The 6,568-nt window shown below is 37.9% G+C and overlaps 1 pseudogene; it reads left to right on the top strand.

The window, feature by feature from the left end:
* The first annotated feature begins 2,135 nt into the window (after nucleotides 1–2,135).
* On the top strand, nucleotides 2,136–3,925 carry LOC112424083 (large ribosomal subunit protein uL6 pseudogene; annotated as a pseudogene).
* Nucleotides 3,926–6,568: the final 2,643 nt, after the last annotated feature.

Raw genomic sequence — 6,568 nt, 5'->3', positions numbered from 1 at the left:
ATTTTTTAATCATATCTTTTTAGTGATAAGATATATTTATACTAAAAATTATTTGTTGTTTATTTGAAATTCAAATTTGCTGGGCCTTCTACATTTTATCTGGCAACCTTGCTCTCAATTGCCCTCAGAATAATGTCCAAATTATTTAATTTTCTTTGGAGTTTGTAATGTCCTTGTAACTTATTTCTTCAACTGCTTTTTACCCCATTCCCCACTTAGACTTTATGTTCTAGACATACCTGAATATTTGCAGTTCCCTGAATGAATATTTTTCTCTAAACTTCTGGCCTTTTCACAGGATATTCTCTTATTCTTACTATTCTTCACCTAACTTTTTTGTCAGATCAGATTAGAAGTTGCTCCTCCAAAATGTAGGTTAGGAGCAACCATGCCTTGCTCTTCTCCAAGCAGAGTTCTCATTACACTGTCTAGTAATTGTCAGATAAACAATTGTAATTGTTTATCTCTCTCTAGACTTCAGGCTCTTTGAAGGTAGCGGAATATCCATGTTGCTTAGTGTTGCATCCTTTTGTCTGCCTGGCACATAATAGCATCTGAAGCAATATTTGTTGAATGAAATGATCTCACAAGTGTAATTATGGAGAAAGTTAGAGTCTCCTTGCCCACTTTGTTTATTCAGAAAACAAGGAGCCAACAAAGTATACGTAATAAAGAGACTATTGGTGCATATGTGTATTCTGCATGTTTTACCCATGTCAGATCCATTTTTTACATGAATATATTTAACATTAATACAAAGTTTTAAAATTTTGTTTTTCAGGTGTAGAGTATACATGATTGGCTCCTTTCAGCAGCAGTGTCTGTGTGGTTCAAACCAATGGTATAAAAAATTATGGCTTTAATCATTCTGATAAATCATTGTAACTTTACAGCTTATTTATCAATTTCTACAGAATTTAGTATCAAGATGTAGTTTACCCAACTGATTCTATGTTTGCTTACTGGCAACCTTTATATAGTCTGAATGTATAAGACAATGATGAACACCACATAAAATCCAGACTGTATAGTACTAGTGCTGAGCAATTCAAGGCCTCTCAGGGATGTTCCTAGCAAATCTTCTTCTAGAACTTAGACTGATCAGTAGGCAATCATTAATGTAGCCATTTTTCACAGAGGACTACTGTACAGTCATTTGTGATTGTGCTATGCTAATGTGGATCTGGCACCTTCATCATGCAGCTCACTGAATATGAACTTGCAAATTGTTCTGCTGTATCAAGGTCAAGTTTCACCCAAATCAACACGAACATTTTCCATGAATTTAGAAAATGACAACTGGGCAGCCATGCTTGACTCTGGAGGCGGGGCTCAGATACCAGGCCAAATAGAGAATGAGCTAAAACAGGTCCAGTGTGGGAAACAGCTTTCCATAAGACACACCCCACCAGCGTGCCACGTTAATTTACCATTGTCATGGCAACACTTGGAAATTGCTGCCTTCTTCCATGATAATGACCAAATGACTTGAAGTTGCCACTTTTTTGCTAGGAATTTCTGCATATAATTTAAAGTAGGTATAAATATGCATGCAGACATGCCTTTGAGCTCCACTCTGGGCACATTGCCTACGGGGTAGTCCTGCTTTGCAAGGAGCAGTACCTCTGCTGGCTGCTGTACACTGCAGCTTCAATAAAAGTTGCTGTGTAACACCACCAGTTCACCCTTGAATTCTTTCCTGGGCAAAGCCAAGAACCCCTGGGCAGAGCCAAAAACCATCCCAGGCTAAGCCTCAATTTTGGGTCTTGCTTGTCCTGCATAACTACCAGTTCCTTTCTGGATGATAAAGCTGGCTTCAAATAGAGAGCATAGAATTTTGAGTCAAACATCACTCTGAAGACTTTCTGGTTTTGTTAGTCTTTGAGCCTCCATCACCTTCTTTGTAAAATGGAACTAATAATATGAATTTTTGGAAAAGAATTGCTTTAGGTTTCTAACCTTTTAAAAATATTTTAAGCTCAGCCAATTTCATCAGAAAATGTTGTTTGTCTGCCTGTGTTTCTTGTGTGTGTACTGCCTGCCCACTTTTCTCTGCCTCTCTTTTATCTGCTTGGAAGTATATACACACACACACACACCCCTGGGAAATTGGAATGGAAACACCTCTGGTATCCATGGAGCAAGTACTGGCTCAAACCATCCATAGGTTAACTGAATATTAGCGAAGCCAACCTCCTCTGTACTGGTTTGACATTACTCCACTTTAGGATGTCTAAATATCAGAAAGTCTAGTGAGACAGATCACCTTATTTCTAATTGTTATCCCAAGTGATATCAAATGAACTTGATTAGGATCTTGATGAAGAGCTGATGGGAATGTAACCACTATCTTTCTATATCTTCATATTTCTCAACTATAAAGTTCTAATACCTAAAGAGTGTTACGCATGTCTATTTCTTGAAGCCTTAAAAAACCTGCTGAAAATACAAGTGTCTAAAATTTTTTTGCCAGAACCAACAACTGGGAAAATATATATGACTAATAATGTTTATAGTAATTTGTTTCTAATAATGAAAATTTCAAAATAACAGAAATATCAAAAACTGGCAGAAATTAGTGGCTATGCTTTACAAATTTTATGATTGAGCAGGGCCATCAGAATCTTGCTCTAATAAAGCTATATGCTGGGAAGCCCCTGGCTTCACCTGGCTACACTGAAGACTGAGTGGATTAACAGCTTGAGATGTACCTGAAGTCCATTCATGGCACGCTGACTGGAAAGGTCTAAACTAAAGCATTTGCTTACAATGGTATATTTCAGTCGGCAAAAATCGTCATATAAATCTAAATGAAAAGATTTCTACAGCAGATTGCATGGGAAAAAAGGTGACAGTTAATTATACATAGTTTACACAATTTTTGCCTATGGGCATATCTGAAGAGCTGTCTGGAGAGAGTCAGCAATATCATATTATGAAGTGATAGGATTCTGGGTTCTAATATGTGTGTGTGTGTGTGTGTGTGTGTGTGTGTGTGTGTGTGTATAAAATATAAAAATTTTTACCAGTGTTTGCCACATCTACTGTGAGAATGAAGACCATTCTTGGCAGACTGTTGATATTTCAGAAAATGTCAACATCACTCTGAAGGGATGCATAGTTTTTGTGAAGGGCCCCAGAGGAAACCTGCAGAGGGACTTCAGTCACATCAATGTAGAACTTAGTCTCCTTGGAAAGGGAAAGAAGAGGCTCAAGGTTGACAGAAGGGGGGAAATAGAAAGAAAGTGGCTACTGTTTGCACTATTCGTAGTAACGTACAGAACATGATCAAAGGTGTTACACTGGACTTCCATTACAATATGAGGTCTGTGGATGCTCACTTCCCCATCCATGTCATTATCCCTGAGATTAGGTCTCGTGTTGAAATCAGACATTCCTTGGATAAGGCCAGATGAGGTGGCTCATGCCTGTAATCCCAGCACTTTGGGACACTGAGGTGGAGGATTGCCTGAGGTCAGGAGTTTGAGACCAGCCTGGCCAACATGGTGAAACCCGTCTCCACTAAAACTACAAAAAATTAGCCAGGCATGCTGACGGGCGTCTGTAAACCCAGCTACTTGAGAGACTGAGGCAGGAGAATCACTTGAACCCTGGAGGCTGAGGTTGCAGTGAGCCGAGATCATACCATTGCACTCCAGCCTGGGCAACAAGAGTGAAACTCCATCTCAAATATATATATATAAATATATATATAATCTCCACAGGGTTCAGATGGCCAGGTGTTGCTTGTTCAGTATCTCAAGTCCTGAAAGATGACTTAGTCCTGGAAGGAAATGACATTGAACTTGCTTCAAATTCAACTGCTTTGATTCAGTAAGCCACAACAGCTAAAAACAAGAGTATCAGAAAAAATTTTGATGGCATCTATGTCTCTGTAAAAGGGACAGTTTAGCAAGCTGAATAAGTTGTAACAGTTGTCTGGTTACATAAACAAGATGCCAGATGATTCCAAAGAACTAATTGTGATAGTTAAATGATCCAATAAAAGACCTGTTGATTTGGAAAAATAATACCATTATCAAGTATACTTTTCTCAAAATAATAACCCTATACAACAGAAGAGGGGTCTCACCTACTGTTGTTGGTCTTCAGTCTATCCTCCTCCACCCTATTTATTTCCCATCAGGTGATGGCCTTGCACTTTGGAAGATCAACTTCACTTTTCTGGGGATGTTTCATGATTAGTTCAACTGAACCTTGTTAATTCCATTTCTTTTTATCAGTGATTGATACAAGCAACTCTGTCTAAGGTAATAAGAACATGTCAATTTTTAGTTCACAAGAACTAGTTTAAGACTGGGGATCTGACTCAGTTTGAAACAATGAGATGGAATTAAAGTTTATTAGTGGTTTCTGGAAAAGTTTTCTTGTTTTTAAAACAGAGACTCAAGGAAGAGATTATCTCTTTTTTCTCTGTTTTTTTTTTTTTTTCCAGTTGCAGATGTGCCACTTTGCCTGAGCATTGGATCTAACTAAGAGAATTAAAAAGAAATAGAGTCAGAGTTCCAAATTAAGTACTCCAGTCTTAGTTTACTGTTACCTGAACAAATACTTTTCCTTATAGCTTAATGCTATTTGATTTCATTTCTGTTGAATGCATTTTAATAGGTTCATCTACTTGATTGGTGGCAAGAATAGACTTATCCCACCTCCAGGCAGGCATGTCAAAGAGATATTTTTTAAGGTATGGTGATGTATATAATGTTTAACATATATACATTAAAGAAACAAACAAACAAAAAACTCACAAGTTGTTCATCTCAGCATTGTGGAAATGTGCAAGCCATATACATAATTTTAAAATTTCTAGTTGCCACATTTTAAAAAGTAAATATAAACAGGTAAAATTAATTTAAATAATATGTTTTATTTAACTGTAATATATGAAAATCGTTTAAATATTTAATCAATACAAAATTATTAATGACCTATTGCATTTTGGGGAGCAGTAAGCATTTGATGTCTGATGTGCATTTTATATTCAGGGCACATCTCCATTTGGGTAGCTGCAGTTTGAGTGCTCAGTAGCCACAGGTGGCTAGCGTTATTAAACACCATAGGTCTATTTCCACGCTAGTATTTTCTACATGCCAGAAACATCAGCAAGATTGGGAGCTTGTTAGAAATACAATTTTAGTCCCCACCCCAGACTTAGTGAAACAGAATCTGAATTTTTATTTATTTAGTTTTATTTACTTACTTACTTACTTACTTACTTACTTACTTACTTACTTATTTTGAGATGAGTCTCGCTCTGTCGCCCAGGCTGGAGTGCAGTGGCGCGATCTCGGCTCACTTGCAAGCTCCGCCTCCCGGGTTCACGCCATTCTCCTGCCTCAGCCTTCCGAGTAGCTGGGACTACAGGCGCCCGCCACCACGTCCGGCTAATTTTTTGTATTTTTGGTAGAGACGGGGTTTCACCGTGTTAGCCAGGATGGTCTCAATCTCCTGACCTCGTGATCCGCCCACCTCAGCCTCCCGAAGTGCTGGGGTTACAGGCATGAGCCACCACGCCTGGCCAGAATCTGCATTTTAACAAGATTATCAGGTGATTTACTTTTATGTTAAAGTTTGAGTAAGTATTATTATTGTTGTTGTTTCTGTTTTCACTGTTATTTAGTTATTAACAGAAATGAACCACTTGTAGCACATTTTATGACTGAGCTATGGCAAACTGGGAGTACAGTCAAGGTATGTTGCAGACAAATACCTGAATGCAGACCTGATCAGGGCTGGCATAGATTCTTCAGACTGCCTAGGCCTTATGCTAGTTCTGAAATGAATGGTGTAAGCCTAATAGTAACAGAAAAGATTGGTTGTAAGCCCCATGTGAATGGCACAGCTGTAATGTGTTGATGCATTCCTAATCAACAGATTTATTTATACAGCCTTGTTTTGCATGAGAAATATCTGATATGGGATTGTTGGTAAAATATTTACAGTTCTTCAAGTTTTCTTTTGGAAAGATGGGCCGGAAATTGAATGAAACAATGTGAGGTCGTCATTAGACCCTTATCACGTGCCAGGTTTCTGTGCATTTGTTTTGGTTTGATTTCTATCTGCTTTGCATTCTTCCTCATGATAAATGGTACCAAATCATTAGTTAATAATTCCCCATTCAGTGGAAGGGAGAGACCAAAGGATTTTCAGAGATAACACAACTGGTCTTGAATTCCACAGTGGGCATAAACCTTGGTGCATTTCTCTCCTGTATAGTTATTTTTTCTATTCATCTCAAACCTCATCCAAACAGATAATAAACCACTTCCTGAACAGATGCGCCACTTATTTGTGTAGTTCTGTAATGATAATGAAGAAAATTTAATCTGGAGTGTCTGTAGAAGATGAACTAAAGCCAGATTGGTAGGAATAATAAAGGCTCTATTGGAATGTTGGGTCCCACATGAAAAGCCAATCATTAAGTACTTGACAATGCTGTCTTTGATATAGTCTAATAGTGTATAGAAACAACCACCTCTCGGGTACTGGACTCCTCATGCAGCTACTGTTTCTACAGATATAAACATTCTAAATTGTTTAGAGCATA

The sequence above is a fragment of the Macaca nemestrina genome, chromosome 6, assembly GCF_043159975.1.
Source record: "Macaca nemestrina isolate mMacNem1 chromosome 6, mMacNem.hap1, whole genome shotgun sequence".
Classification (NCBI taxonomy): Eukaryota; Metazoa; Chordata; class Mammalia; order Primates; family Cercopithecidae; genus Macaca; species Macaca nemestrina.
The sequence above is the reverse complement of the archived record's forward strand: the minus strand, read 5'-3'. Positions and strand labels throughout refer to the sequence as shown.